The sequence below is a fragment of the Trachemys scripta genome, chromosome 3, assembly GCF_013100865.1.
Source record: "Trachemys scripta elegans isolate TJP31775 chromosome 3, CAS_Tse_1.0, whole genome shotgun sequence".
Taxonomy (NCBI): domain Eukaryota; kingdom Metazoa; phylum Chordata; order Testudines; family Emydidae; genus Trachemys; species Trachemys scripta.
This window is the reverse complement of record NC_048300.1, coordinates 84,958,183-84,974,645: the sequence shown is the minus strand read 5'-3', so window position 1 is coordinate 84,974,645 and position 16,463 is coordinate 84,958,183. Positions and strand designations below refer to the sequence as shown.

At 39.0% G+C, this 16,463-nt stretch overlaps 1 protein-coding gene across 5 annotated transcripts in view; it reads left to right on the top strand.

Moving 5' to 3' along the window:
- PACRG (parkin coregulated) overlaps positions 1-16,463 on the top strand; it is a 445,241-nt gene that overhangs the window by 206,905 nt on the left and 221,873 nt on the right. The gene's annotated exons all lie outside the window — the stretch shown is intronic.

Genomic DNA, 16,463 nt, shown 5'->3' with positions numbered 1-16,463 from the left:
CAAGACAAAGACTCCAAATCCCTTCTGCTCTCCACATTTAGTAATATTACTTTCTGCTGCAAACTGCTTTTAGCTGCAGGATGTAATAGAATTTACTATCAGCTCCCATTAACTCAGTGCTGCTTCATCATTGTTAAAAATAAAAATGAAAAAAGACCTGCCCACACATAAAGAAAAGAATGATGACAACAACAAAAGCTATACATGCAGATAGCAAGTATTTATAGGCACCTTCCTCGTCACCCCAAACCAAACCACTGGAAAAATAATCCCAAAAAAATGTACCTGAAGTTTCACAAGTAATTGTTTTCTTGGCAGTACTCAGCATGACTGCAAACACTTATTATGTAGTGACTATAACTTATATAGAGGTAATAGAAAATGATTAACTGGTTATTCTATGCTTTTACAGTGAATAGCATTTTTTTATATGAATCAAGAAAGTTCCACCCAAAATGTTTTGTTTGGAGCAGGCAACTGGTAGTTGTAAATATTTTATTTTTCACCTCTTTAGTAAATGGATGTGTAGATATTCAAATAACTTTGTGATTGACTATAACTGAACCTGAACCTGAATCTGAACATCTCCAGGTTCACTTAACCCTAGAAAATATTTTCAGCTGGTACAAAACATCCTCATTTTACTGAAAGTCTCTCCACTGAACTTTTCCTGAACCTCCATTAGATATTATTTTTGCACATTGTTACAAGGAATATGAGATGTCCTAGACTTACCTTTTGCACTGACAAGTCATCCCCCTTCCCTTCTCAGAGAGCCAGCACTGATGTGTGGAGTAGCAATATTGCTGCAGATAAGATCTGTGGTCATCTAATTCTTAATCTAAACACTGTTAATAAATGCTGTTTTAAAATCAGGACTTTGCAAATTACACTTTTAATTAATATTTTTCTGTATATGGAGATTCTGGTATTATCCTGACTTACAAAATTTCCATCAAGATCAGAATAACATATAAGTAGAAGGTGGTATCTTTGAATCAATGAGAATTTAGAATAAGGGAAGAATTAAGAATAGAAATTAAACTACATAAAAATGTGGTAGCATTTATAATTTAAATATCAAAATTTAGGCACCTTGTACTAACAAACATCAAGGTTTGCTGCCAGTTGTCCCATTAGTTAATCAATATAATAGTTTCTTATTCACAGCCACTTTTTAAAGGTTTTATAATAACCAAACTAGGTGCATACTGTTCAAAGTCTTATAACACTGTATTATATTTTCTTTGATATTTGCAGTTCTGGAATTATTCCCAAAAAACAACCAGATTTTTCAGGTAAAAGGATTCAATGAGTCAGAAATTAATTTTTCCCCTTTGTTGTATATCATAGTTAATTATCAGAGCTATAATCCATTAATTATTTTGAATTAAATTCTTTTAAATAGTGGCCAGTTAGAAAATTTGATACCATTTTATTTTAAGTGTCCATTAACTAATGCTAAATTACACAGTAACGCCTCTGGAAGTACATGTGACATCCATATGAATACCTAATGAACTCATTATTATCTGTGCTACTATAATGAACACCAAATCAATTTATAATGATAGTACACTTAAAATAAAGTACTACTGAAATTTTATGTTCTCATCAATTTTAAGAATGAGATGTGAAAATAGTTCAGTGGAACAATTGTTGGAATTGCCTGGGCTTCAGAGTAAAAGAGTAAAAGCCAGTGTAGAAGAGTAAAAGCCTGAAACTGTGTCATAGCAAAACAGGAACCAGAATATTGTAAGAATTGGAGAGGGGAAGGATTTAAGTTCAAGCCAAAACTATCAGGTGAATTCCTCTATCAAAAGTTTCTACACGGTTTCCAAATTTAGCTTTTCTTGTAAGTAATTTGGCGCGCTTGATAGACGAAGGGTGATTTTTAGAAATTCTCTGACACTAATACTGACAATTTAGGAGTTTTTTATTTTACATAACATCTTAAACTATGTTAAACATTATTTAGGTTGCAAAGTTAACCATTCAGAAGTTAGGAAATGTCAGATTTACAGTTGGCCATATAATGTTCATTCTGCCACCTTATGGCTTCATCCTGTGCCACTGTGTTCATGTAGTGAAAGACTGTATCACAATGACTGTACACAAAGGGGCCAAACTAAGTTTGTCACAGCAACCAAAAATCTAGCATTTCTTAAGTTTTGGGTGTTTGACTTTGTAATCTACATATTCTTTTAACATAGGATTTTTAACCATAATTTCCTATGGTTTTTTAAAGAGAAAAGATAAAAAGTTTCTGTTCTGTGCATGTTAACAACATCATGCATCATTAGCAGGCATTAAACCCTGAATCCTCAGTCCTGCAGCAAAAGACTAGTTATGTATGTGCAGAGCCCAGCCCTACATTCTTCCTTCACCTTCCTGCCCCTAGAGCTGCTCTGACAGCTCCCAGGCTGCATTCCCAATACAATGTCTGCTGCTGTTTAGCTGGTGGCTTGAGCCCAGCCTTACACTGTTCATGTGTTCAGTTGTTATTTTGTCAGGCTGCTGAGATTTTCCTGATCATAAGTAGGAGCAGGAAGATGGCAATTTTTAACAGTTTAGATCTCAATAAAAGCCCTATGGAATTTCATGGGATAAAGGAAAGGTACTTCCTTAGCCTAAGGGCATTCCCCTGATGAATATCAAAGGCCTGCTGCAAACAATGGGGGGAGCCTTTGTCAAAGAAAAGGTCCCAAGAATCTTTATAATGGAAAATGTTAAGTATCTCAAATATAAGGTCACTAGCAGTCCCTTCACCATCATCCCCAGATGAAGTCACATTTTAAAAATCTTACTTAATTTCAACATTTTATTCATTACTCTCGTGCTATCCTTTGAGGTGATCACAATGGATCTGTTGTAACCAAATGTTCTGTTATAGCTTACAAGGTTAAGAATATTCTATTAAGCTACTCTATTGTGCTGATGCACTGTTGTTTAACTAATTGAGCCCGGAATTCCTGACTTCATTACAGTTCTGTTAATGATTTGCTATGGGGCCTTGGACAATCCACAGTCTCTGTCTTCTTTTCCTAGTCTGTAAAATAGAAATTATATTTAGGTACCTCACAGATATGTTGTGAGAACTGAATGTTTGCAAATCACTTTGAATATATAAAGAACTGGATAGGTACTAAATATTATTATTGGAATATGCCTAGCACTGTTGAATTACTCTTTGAGATGGAATAGATCATCTGATTTAACAGAATTTTAATTTAAATATCATTCTATACAGTACATGAATATCACTTATATGCAGTGTTATTGTAGCCATGTTGGTCCCAGGATATTTGAGAGACAAGGTGGGTAAGGTAATATATTTTATTGGACCAGCTTTTTGTTGGTGAGAGAGACAAGTTTTTGAGCTTACACAGAGCTATTCTTCAGACCTGGGCATTGTGTAAGCTCAAAAGCTTGTCTCTCTCACCAACAGAAGTTGGTCCAATAAAAGATATTACCTCACCCACCTTGTCTCTCTAATATCACTTATATTACAGTAACTATACATATACAGCCTGACTTAATTGTGAAGATAAATATTATTAGAGAAATAGTTCCAAATCCAAGAGAGATGACAAAGTTCACTGTCTGTTTTTGAAGTAGGCTATATTTTCTTCCAAGATAATATGAAGAACAAAAAATATTACTTCAGTATTATATTTTCAGTAAAATTGCTGAAAGAAAGGTATTCTTAGATTATGATTGATAATTAATGATTAAGCAGAAACTTTCTTATAAAAAATAGTGTCTTCTATGCTTCTGGTACACAGAGACAATTAATGACAGTCACATAAATATTTACACAAAATATTTTAAGTCATGCATTTTTCTACAGCTCAGACACCAGCCCCAATCACACGGTTTCCTCCTCATTTTATCAAAAGACAGAGACAAGCAGCAATCTAACAGAGAGAAAATGCTACGACTTGGTACTTTAATGGTTCAGTCTTGTCAACTAACTTCATCTCCATTTTTCACTTTTCCTCTTCAAAGTGTAATTCATGGCAGCTTTCAGATTGGTTTGAATTTTGTGACAGAATTATTATTTTTTCATATTTGGATTTATTCCTGAGTTTGTGACACCATTGAAAAGAATAGGAAAATGGGGAAATAAAGAAAGGGCACAAGTTTTCCCTGTTTTAGCCATCTTTAATTTGCACTCTTTGTCTCAGCTGTATTTTGACTCATATTTTTATATTAACATACCTAGAATTTTTTTCTTTGTGATTTATGATATAATTCCCTTAAAGCCACCTCCTGAGATTTGGGCTGAGTGCTTGACTCAAGGCTGGGGTGGAAGTGAATGATAGTTTGCTTCCGCATTTTTATTTAGTGTATTTACTGCTCAAACTTTATCATTTATAAAAGATATCAGTGAAAACATTAATACTAAACATCAGTTAAACAAGTCTGGAAATATAATTACTCTGTTAATAGAGATTAATTCAACTGCATGATCAAGATGGACTCTTTTTTAACTTCACAGACAGTTAAATGACTGACACACTTAACCAGTGAAATACAAGATAGAAATATTATATCATTGGAACAAAATTTTTGATTGGCTGATCAGTGATTTTGAAGGTGGAATGCTTACTCAGCAACTTGTGAGACCTGATGTTCCTTTTGAATATCAAATCTACCAGAATAACTACAGACTACCAAAGGTTACAGAATTGAATTTAAATACTTTCCTAGAAATGAATGAGGATTATCCATCATATACTTAAATGCATACACACCAAAGTATAATGGTTGCTAACACAGGTAACTGTGTCTTAAATGCCATTTTTATTCACATATATGACCAATCCATTTTGAGTTTTATTTAGGTGTTTGCTTGAATAATACCCTGCAGCTCTGAATTTCACAGGTTAGTTAAATGCTGCAGTAAAAATATTTGCATCTATTCATTGTTAGATCGTTGCCTTGTAGGGCCCAATTTTGCAAACTCTTACAATAACATGAACAATCCTGGCTTAGGTAAGTACTCCTCTTACCTCCAGTGGAATTACTCCCATAAGTCGGGATTGTTTATGTAAATACAGTGTAGAAGATCAGGCCCTAATTTTGTCATGGTCTCTTTTTCCCTGCGTTATGAAAAATAGTACCGTAAATAGGAATATTCTTCTGATCTTTTTACACTACTGATTACTTTCTATACAATTTATCATGTCTTTCTTTTCTCCTTTCTAAACTAAGTACAATTAAACAAACTTTCATCCACTTTTAATTACATATAATTAAAATTTTGATCTGCAACTCTCTCCCAGTTGCCATTTGCCAGTCTATTAAAAGGCTAAATTTAAGAATAGAGTACATTTATTAGAATTACCATACCTGGAATTTTTAAAGGTGTACTGTCAGTTTAACTATCATAGTTTCATCTGATCATTTTTTACCTATTGGTCTTACAAGTACCATCTAAGATCAGTATAATTGAAAGAAATTAAGGTTAGGGGGAACATTTTTTTTTCTGTTCAAGGCTGTAAATTGTGTTCTTTTGAGAATATAATGTCAACAGCTTCACTGTTTCTCCTGTATTGCTAGCCAGTTGGTCATTTCTTCCTTTTGTTTCCACACCGCAATAGAGAAAGAAAAAACACTTCAAAGAAAGGAAAATATGAAGGACTATTTTCACCAATGACTGTTCATCAGTGATCACTTTCATCAGTGTTTCAGAGATCCTCTCACACAAAAGTTCAGCCTGGAAGGCTGGAACTTGTAGTCTGGTTCAACAGCTTTCCTCAGGGTGCCTAACTGTTACAAAGTCTGTCAGCAGCCCAGCTCAAATTCTCTCCACCCCACAATTCAGCCTGAGAAACTAAAGAAGCTTTGTAACGTAGAATTAATTTAGGGGTTCCTGCCACAGAATTTAGGTCCATTGTGCAGACTACAGTGGACCCTGTCTATGAGAGCAACAAGCCATTGCCCCGCGCCCCATAATACCCTCGCCCCCTGAAACAGCATCGTAGGTAAGCTTGAAATGATCTCTGTATACATAGCTACATATACCATAGTTGTTCTTTTTTCCCCTAGTTCTGCTGGTTGCTTTACTCATGGGGTTTTTGTTCAGTATACACTCTCTCTGACTGTGTGTAATACTTGTTTTCCCACCAGAGGGAAAGCCAGTTAGAAAGTTAAAGATCTGCTTGTAGTAGCAACTTCTGTGTTTTGTTAGAACTGTGCATTTTCAGTGGCCTCTATCCATGACCTTTGCTTTCAGTTGCAGTGTTTTTCCCAACCTACTTAATAGGAGGTTTGCAAATCAGCAGAAGAAGCCTAAAGTGGGTGATCAAGAAGGAGGTATTAGGAATGTCCCATAAGTGGATGAGAACTATAACAATACATTAGACTCTCAGTTATTTAACCCTAGTTAATAAATGGTTTCTAAACTGTTGATCAAATGTTCATTGGCTGATCTTGCCCTTTACAAGCTGACAGAGGGCTTAATGAAGAATACAGTGCAATACTGATGCAGAATTATAAGCCTAAAATGACATTCTGAATCCAAGCTAAAATCTTGGACACTGGGTGATTCAATAGGATGTTAGCATTATTCCTTTGGAAACACAGCCTCTCACCCTAAATTAAATGATTTTGGTAGTATCAGTTCAGTCCCTTCTCAACAGCTGTCTGAACTGAATGACTAAATCCATGATTAATAGTCTTTGCTCAAGAGAGTCTCAAGACTGAAGACTGAACTAATATATGCAGTAAATTGTATCACTTCTCTAAAAACATAGTCCCTCTTAGATTAAGGTATTTGATAGGAACATAGTGGAATGATTTGTATTGTTCATTAACCTATGGATTAATTGACGAGAGTAACTGTAATGGTTAGCTCTCAGTGCTTGCATCCCTGTGCTATCATACATGTGCTGTACTAAGTTGTAGTCCTAGCTTTGTCAGCTAGCACTAAGATGTTACTATTACGTAATGCTAGTACTGAGAGTTAATGTTATGGTGCTACAGGGAAGACTTTGCTTTCATGAGCTCTAAGTTGGATATTTTATGGTCATTATTTTATTCAACTTGAATTAAAGTATGTGTGGATGGAGGTTTTAAAATTCACTGGTAGTGTAAATGATTGCAATTCATTGACTTTATTGGAATTAAAACTGGTTGTGCCAGCAGTTAAATTGACCCATGAGGAGTGTGTGTGTGTGTGTGTGTTTACAGTTTCTAAGGATAGCAAAGGATCAGCAAGGAACATTTAACTTCTGTAAAGCAGACACTTAAAATTGTTTATCATTTTAGTTTGTTTTAAACAATTTATAGCTATTAAGGTCACTTTAAAACAAATAAACACGGATGTTGTCTATTTTATTTTACTCATCAGCAAATAAAAGTAAAACAAATGTTCTTTCAAACTCTAAATCAATTGCCAAATAGGAGAACTGAGCTGCTTATAAATCTTACATTGCTTATTATATATTTTTTATTTATATGCTTGATTGATCAAGGTTATACATATCTATTTACCTAATATTGGCTTGCCATTTTTAGTTTAATGTAATGTACATTATAATATATTTGCTTGTCTTGTATATTATGACAACCCATGGGCCAAATTCACACCTAGTATAAAAAGGTACAACTCCATTTACTTCATTAGAGTTACCCTTGTTTACAGAAGGGGTGAATTTAGCATCACCTATGAAGAAAGATTAAGGTTGTGGAGGAGAAAATAACTGATGGAAAAACTTGCCAAAATATGATATTTCAACAAGATGAAAAGAAGGAGACAGACAAGGGAAAGAACCAATACAAAAATTGTTCCACATTAATTGAATTAAATTGCAGTCAGTGATTGGGAATGTTAGGATTTGGATGACCTTGAGATTTTTCAGTGACTAGCAGTCAGGCATATCAGTTGGCGGTGTTTGTCTCAGGGCTTGCTTACAAGCACTTGAAGAGTATTTGACTGACGGCACTTGCTCTCTCTCTCCTGTTGATGACACCCTCTATACTCAAATGTTATTGCACTTTTTAGGCTACTCTTAATAAACCTTACAGCATGTAGTACAGATTTCCATTTTATTGAAAAGTAACCAAAACAAACTGTATTAGAAAATATTAGACTGAGAAAATGTAAACATTATATTTCTTAGGTTCTTTTGAAATTAAAGCAAATTTACATTTTAGTAATTCTAAGGGAAGTGTGGAGAGATGTGACCTTAACGTTTTCCTTGGTGAAAGCTTAGCCACATTAGCTGTTGGATAAAAGAGAGAGCTTCTGGACATACAGCCTAAACATTATGTCAAGGAGGAAGAAGATCTTTTTAAAAATAAGATCTAATAATTTTCAGGATTTTTAATTTTTTTTTCCAGCTACAACAGCACTAGGGATACATTTTGGTTACATATCATATCAAAAGGGTTGTGGTTAGTTTGTTACAATTCGATTTTTACCATCTCCAATTGTAATATTAAAGTAGATATTGTCATATTGTTTATATATTAAGAATGTATGAAACCCTCTAGTTTCAGTCCATATGTTTTCTGCTAAACAAAACCAATAGCTTTAATTTCATGATTGATTCCTTGAGATATTTAGGGATAGTAATTTTATTAAGTGAGGAATGCAGTCTAGTACATTAAATGAAAGATGATGCTCAGAAACAGCAAAAACTCCAGAGAAATTCTAAGCATTGCATGACCCACAGTTCCCAACATTTCTGTTCTTGAGTTCTGTAATCTGTTCCTTTTGCTAGCTCATTTTGAATTTTACTGATTTGTGATATTGTATTTTTTTTTCACAAACCCGAATGGCTGACTCATTTTAATCAAATTTGTTTCACTTCCATCTATCCATATTTTTTGCCAGAACATTAATATAGGGTGGCAGTTAGTCCAGTTTTCTATCTTAGATTGATACAGTGCTCTGTAAGTTGTTCAACTAGAGTTTATTTCCTCTAATAACTCCCTTAGAGGCTTATCTCCTGCAAGGGCCATCATAGTTGTTAATGTGAGTTGATCTCCATTTATGCCAGCAGGTTCACAATTCCTTGGGTCCTTGCCAATCAAGGCCAAAACACATTCTGCTAATGTGATTTATTGTTGCTCTCTGGCATGTTTATTTGCATACCAGCTGATTAAACTGACTATTTCCAAGTGAAAGTCACAAAAAGTTCAGAAAGGAAGCATGACTCATATCCAAAAGGGATTAAGGCACCTAAATCTGGGTTTTAAGCACCTAAATTCAGGATTTAGGCAAGCCACAAAACCCCCATTCAGCTGTAGCCTAAACCTGTAGTTACCCAAACTAGGTGCCTAAATTTTCACTGTAAAAGTTGCCCTAAGCAACTACATTTCTGCCTTTTGGCAGGTGCACTACTGCCTCAAGCAGGTGCCCAGACACCTATCTTACACTTAAGCTCCAGCAGGATCCTCAAACTAGGTGAAGGTAAGGGTTCCCCCACCTATTTCACCTGCATGGCCTGATCTGAACATGCCTAACTCTGCACTAAATGATCAGCAGAAGGAGCTGTCCCTTGGATGCTTTAGCCTAGTTGTTGAGGTATTTGCTCAGTAGAGGGCAGACCCCAATTCAGACTTAACCACTGGAGTAAAGCTGTTCTTGCAAGAAATGGTTTAGGTTCCTGACTTGAGGAGAGGGTTCCTGGCTGTAGATCCTAAGCAGAGATAGGCACCTCCCGCCAGGCTGGAGTTAGGTGCCTAAATTCCTGAGAGGGATGGGGTTTAGAACACATTCCTCTCGTTGGCATTTGCTATTGGCTAACTTAGGCAGCTCCCTGTGTTACATGCTGAATGTTTTATGGATCCCATTCTTATGTGCGGTTACAAAGTAGCAGCCGTGTTAGTCTGTATCCGCAAAAAGAACAGGAGTATTTGTGGCACCTTAGAGACTAACAAATTTATTTCAGCATAAGCTTTTGTGGGCTACAGCTCACTTCTTCAGATGCATAGAGTGGAACACACAGACGATGAGCTATCAGTAGCAGCAGAAGAAAAAAAACTTTGAAGTGGTAATCGAGATGACCCATAGAAGGAGTGAGGAGAACTTAACATGGGGGGGAAAAATTCAATTAGTGTAATGACCCAACCATTCCCAGTCTCTGTTTAGGCCTAAGTTAATTGTGTCTAATTTGCATATTAATTCGAGTTCAACAGTCTCTCTTTGGAGTCTGTTTTTGAAGTTTTTTTGTTGCAAAACTGACACCTTCAAGTCTGTCACTGAATTTGGGGACTTCAACAGCAGAGTCAAGGGAAAGGGGTTGGGTCAGCTTTTGTGGCCTGCATCATGCGGGGGGTCAGACTAGATGATCATAATGGTCCCTTCTGACCTTGAAGTCTATGAGTCTGAGTCTAGGTTGAAGTGTTCTCCCACTGGTTTTTGAATGTTATGATTACTGATGCCAGATTTGTGTCCATTTATTCTTTTGCATAGAGACTGTCCAGTTTGGCCAATGTACATAGCAGAGGGGCATTGCTGGCACATGATGGCATATATCACGTTGGTAGATGTGCAGGTGAACTAGCCCCTGATGGTGTGGCTGATGTGGTTAGGTCCTATGATGGTGTCACTTGAATAGATATGTGGACAGAGCTGGCATCGGGCTTTGTTGCCAGGATAGGTTCCTGGGTTAGTGTTTTTGTTCTATGGTGTGCGGTTGCTGGTGAGTATTTGCTTAAGGTTGGGAGACTGTCTGTAAGCGAGGACTGGTCTGTCTCCCAAGATCTGTGAGAGTGAGGGATCATCTTTCAGGATAGGTTGTAGATCTTTGATGGTGCGCTGGAGAGGTTTCAGTTGGGGGCTAAAGGTGGCGGCTAGTGACATTCTGTTATTTTCTTTGTTGGGCCTGTCCTGTAGTAGGTGGCTTCTGGGTACTCTTCTGGCTCTGTCAATCCATTTTTTTCACTTCAGCAGGTGGGTATTGTAGTTTTAAGAATGCTTGATAGAGATCTTGTAGGTGTTTATCGCTGTCTGAGCGATTGGAGCAAATGCAGTTGTATCTTAGAGCTTGGCTGTAGACAATGGATCGTGTGGTGTGTCCTGGATGGAAGCTGGAGGCTTGTAGGTAAGTATAGCGGTCAGTGGGTTTCCAGTATAGGGTGGTGTTTATGTGACCATCGCTTATTAGCACAGTAGTGTCTAGGAAATGGACCACTTGTGTGGGTTGGTCTAGGCTGAGGTTGATGGTAATTGTTAAAATCATGATGGAATTTATTGAGGGCTTCTTTTCCATGGGTCCAGATGATGAAGATATTATCAATGTAGCGCAAGTAGCGCAATGTAGCACAAGTAGCGCAATGTAGCACAATGTAGCGTTCGCCCCTACTCTGGTGGGTTGTTTCCATTCAGAGGAGAAATTTATGATGGAGTCAGATATTGCTTTGATGCAATCCTGTTTATTTACAAAGACTGTATGTTAAGTCATGTTTCCCTGATAACAGTACAATCAAACAGCCGAAGACAGTTCCTTGGCTTACAGTTCTAACCTCATTCCAGCCAGCCCTTTAGCCATAATCGCTCTCTCTTAGCTTTTTCTCAGAGTCATGCTACTGGGCTTCTCCGAATGTGACTAACTTAGAGACTTCTTTTCTCCTTCTCTGCATACTTCTGTGGGGTTCCAGCTCCTTTACTCTCACGCACAGCTGCAATCAAAATCAGTCCCTCACCCATATGTTTGCATTCAGCCTCCAATGAAACCCCTATGTCCACCTAGTTCAGATTCCTGAGCAGCCTTACATGTGGCTTGAATTTTGGGTGGAGTTTCCTAAAGTTTCAGTGTTTCAGCTGGCGTACCTTCTGGCAGTGTTCCCTTTTCACTTCCAGCAGGTGGCAGGGTGACTTCCTCTTCCCCATCCCTCTTCTGTGTGTGGGAGTGCATAGGGGACAGGGGGAAAGTTACATGCTACATCTGTGTCCAGGCTCTGGGATTTGTTTCACCAACTATCCCTACCAGTGAACAGTGGGAGTGGTACATGGTTGGGTGACTGTCTCCTGTCTATTGGCAGGGGAGGAGGGGTTTATCCATTGTAGGCTCCCCCTTTCAATCCAACCTTCCAACTCTTAAATAAGTATGCCGAATCTCCTGTGGTGCGATGTCAGAGGCTAAGCTGATTGCCAGTTTTGGGGTGTGGAAAGGATTTTCCCCATATGATGAAACTAGCAATCTAATTTTGCTAAATTTTAATTTTCACCTTCCACTCAGCATCCAGGAGGTCTACTTTTGGTGTGGTTAAATTATAGTGGTCATAACTGTGGTGGGTTCCAGTGGGCTCGGAAGAGTCCAGTTAAGGACTCTAAAAAACTGGGCGGACTGGGCATTGCTCCTGGGCATTCACGTGACATGGTAACTAGGTACATTTTGTGTCTGATGCAGTTTGCAGCTCGCTCATCTCATCTCTCCTATCTACAGTATGGAGAAAGCAAGGAGATTGATAGTCTGGCATCCAGTCAGGATCCCTTTAGAGACCTGAGGGTGTAGAGGGATGTGATAGGGTATAAATGGCCCTTTGTGGCTCCCTGCTGAAGGCCCTAGAGTCCTACTATACCCAGCCCCAGGAAGGAGCAGCAAAGTTGTGGGTCCTCCAGGCCTGCGTAGAGAGGCCTTATGGAAGCAGTCAATCACAGTCCAGCAGGCTCAGATAAAAGGAGCTGCAGGTCAGTTCCTGGCTGGGACCAGGGGTGAGGAAAGGTGCTCAACTCTGGCCAGAGGAGCTCAACTGGCTGCATTTACTGACCCTGGAGATAGAGGACCCAAGAATCTTAACCCTAAGGTAATGGGTGTAGGTAAAGGGATCTTGTGGGAAGAGGCCCAGGAAATGCAGCAGCAACTAATTGAAGGAATTAAAGAGAACAATGCATGGCTTCTGTTCATAAGGTCCCTGAGTTGGAACCTGAGTAATGGGTGGGCCCAGATTCCCCCACTGGCCACTGAGAACGTGGGCTAAGCCCCAACAAGGGGACAAGGCTTGTTTAGAAGCCCGAGCAAAGAGCTGGATTTAAAGGGACCAGAGATGGGACTGAAGACCCTGGTGAGGGCAGATGGTTGAACTCTGCTAACCTGGAAGGGATTCATTCTTTTTTTGACTGTGTGACTTGGCCGGACGGCTGAACCACTGAAGACCTGCCTTGACAGGTCAGCAATTTATAGGGGATGCCAGGAGCAGGAAAAAGATTGTGGTATCGCACCCAGCTGCTAGGATGCACTCAGATGTTTCTCCTGTTAAAAGGGGCTGTGGCCTTCAGACTCCCGCTCAGGTTTATAATGTCTGTTGGAAGCTACACTGGAACAAATCCATTGGGTAGTTTGGAATAGTTACCACAGTTAGGTATTACTTGTTCAGTAAAGATGCAGCCTCAGCAGTTAACCATATGAAGGTGGCTGTCATTGTTGCTGTGTCCACATCAACATTCAGTTTTTTAACTAAATAATGTTTGATAGTGTAGATACCATCAAACCTGTGTTTTTGCACAAAGTGAGTATTAGCAATGCTTTTTCAGTGTTTTATGATAAGCTATTCAGAATACTAAGTTACTGAAAAAAATCCTCCACTCCAAGAAATATGCACACCACTGTTGAATCTGGAATATACTGATAGCGCCACACATTAAAAAAAAAGTGGGCTTTTTTCTTTTGTATGTCTGTTTTGTGACCCTAAAAAATACTACCACAAAAATGATCCAATATTTGATTTGGAAAAATATGGTCATTTTACTGCTGGCAGACGCATGTGCATGAATTTTTCTTGAAACTTGAGCAATGTCCCTTTAGCTATTTTTGAACTGAGAATGAAAAAAAAAATACTTTTTGCAGTTTTCTGGTCTAGCTTGCCTCTGCAAGTCTTGAGTTTTTCCTTCAGCCTCATCTCTCCTTCCCTCCATCATCATTCAAATCCCCCCATCATTTCTAGCTGCATCTCCAAACCTCAGATCTTTTCTTCCATCAGATCTATCAGGCTGAACTTCATACAAACAAAGCACCTTTCAGGTACCCTGTACAGAATAATGTACATCCCCCAACTTCCACATTCACTCATCTTAATTGTCTCTTCCATTCTTCAGGTCAATACCGCTGTTGCTTCTGTAGTTGTCATAGCCTTCTTTCCTAAGCTCCTGTCAAAACAAACAAACAAACAAACAAACCCACAGAAACCCAAAACCAGAACACCACCCAGATCATAGCCTTGAGGAAGGTACATGAATTGGGAAGGGATTGTTAGGGGAGTGGGGAATATTTGGGGAAAGCATTTTCTTTGTTTAAATCAGAGAAGAGCTGATTTAACAAAATGAGAGGGAAGGTTCAGAGAGTATCAAAGGAGCATTTAGCCTCTTCTTATTGAAGAACTGATATCTTTTTTGCTTGAATTTATATGGGTCCTTTGATAAGATTATTACAGTACAGTAAATAGTTATATAAACATACCCTGTAGTTATTTTTGGTTAGTTAAGCTTGTTCTTTAGTATCTTTATCCTTTGTATCTCCCTTCAAAAAAATTCACACTTTTTACATACTGCTTTTACATTTAGACACATTCCTTGTTATGCTTACCATCTTGGAAGTTTAGGGAAAAGGTGGCAGCATTCTCGTGGAAAATATATTGTTAAAATAATTTGTCAGAGTAAAAGCAGAAATCTTCCAGATGCCTCTCCATTTGTTTATTAATGATATCCATTGAGGGTAAGCAACTAATACAATGTGGGTTAAAAAAAAAGAAAAATACAGTTGGTCACAAATGTAAAGGTCAGAAGAGAGGCCATGTAAATAAAATCGAATGGATTGACACATGTTGACTGTAGCAGGCCTGGAATTAAACTGCGTAGCATCTGATTTTGGTGTGTAAACAGGATCTGAATGAACTTCCCTTGACATCTAGTCACAGACTGGAGGAAAAGACTTCAGGACCAGACCGTGTTTCCATAGACACACCTACTCTGCTTAGTTGCGCAGCAGTTGGAGCTGCTTTGCCAAAATTAGCAATTTTGGCTGGTTTTGGGTTGCAAATCACTCTATTATTTGAATGCAGAGGGGTAACGAAATGTTATCCTTATCATATGAGTAAAGGGCAGCAGAATTGTGCTTTGCAGGCCCTTATTGAGGGGGTCACCCTAAACTGAACCTTACTTGCTAAGTGAGGGGTGGGGAGATGCCAAATGCCTGTCGAGGGAGAGGAGAAAGGGTGTTCCTAGGGGACGGTGTGGACTTTGCTCATTCTAGGTACTATTTAATCTGTCTTTCTCTAGCATTTAATGACAGAGCTGATTGAACTCAAGTGAGATTTCTTGTTTCCATTTGGTGATTCCTAGAGCTGACATTACTGCTGAATAGATCTAGGAGCTAAGCTTTAAATTTTGTGGGGACAGAGAAAAGCAACACAGAGCCTGCACTGGCTGCAAGGTCCCCCACTAGCTGCTGAAATCACTGAGGCCTGGTCTACACTAGGAGGTTATGTCGAATTTAGCAGTGTTAACTCAAATTAACCCTGCACCCGTCCACACAACGAAGCTATTTATTTCGACATAGAGGTCTCTTTAAATCGATTTCTGTACTCCTCCCCGACGAGGGGAGTAGCGCTAAATTCGACATGGCCATGTCCAATTAGGGTAGGTGTGGATGGAATTCGACGCTAATAGCTCCAGGAGCTATCCCACAGTGCACCACTCTGTTGACGCTTTGGACAGCAGTCCAAGCTCGGATGCTCTGACCAACCACCAGCCACACAGGAAAAGCCCCGGGAAAATTTGAATTCCTTTCCCTGTCTGGCCAGTTTGAATCTCATTTCCTGTTTGGACATCGTGGCGAGCTCAGCAGCACTGGCAATGATGCAGAGCTCTCCAGCAGAGGTGACCATGCAATCGCAGAATAGAAAGAGGGCCCCAGCATGGACTGATCGGAAAGTCTTGGATCTGATCGCTGTGTGGGGCAATGGGTCCGTGCTTTCGGAGCTGCGATCGAAAAGATGGAATGCGAAGATCTACGAGAAGATCTCAAAAGCCATGATGGAGAGCTGATACAGCCGGGATGCAACGCAGTGCCACGTGAAAATCAAGTAGCTGAGACAAGGGTACCAGAAGACCAAAGAGTCAAATGGACACTCCGGATCTCAGCCTCAGACATGCCGTTTCTACGAGGAACTGCATTCCATTCTAGGTGCGGCCGCCACCACTACCCCACCACTGTCCGTGGACTCTGACGATGGGGTATTGTCGACGGCTGCTTCCTTGGAGATGTTCGCGGATGGGGAAGATGAGGAAGGAGATGAGGAGGACGAGGCAGTCAACAGCGCTTTCAATGCTGATTTCCCCGACAGCCAGGATCTCTTCTTCATCCTCACGGAGATCTATCAACCCTCCCAAGGCAATAACCTGGACCGTGAATCAGGGGAAGGATCAGTAGGTAAGTGTTTTAAACATTTATTTTGAACAGAATAGGAATGGTATCTTAACAATGGGTTTTTCATGATTAGTTTGCCCT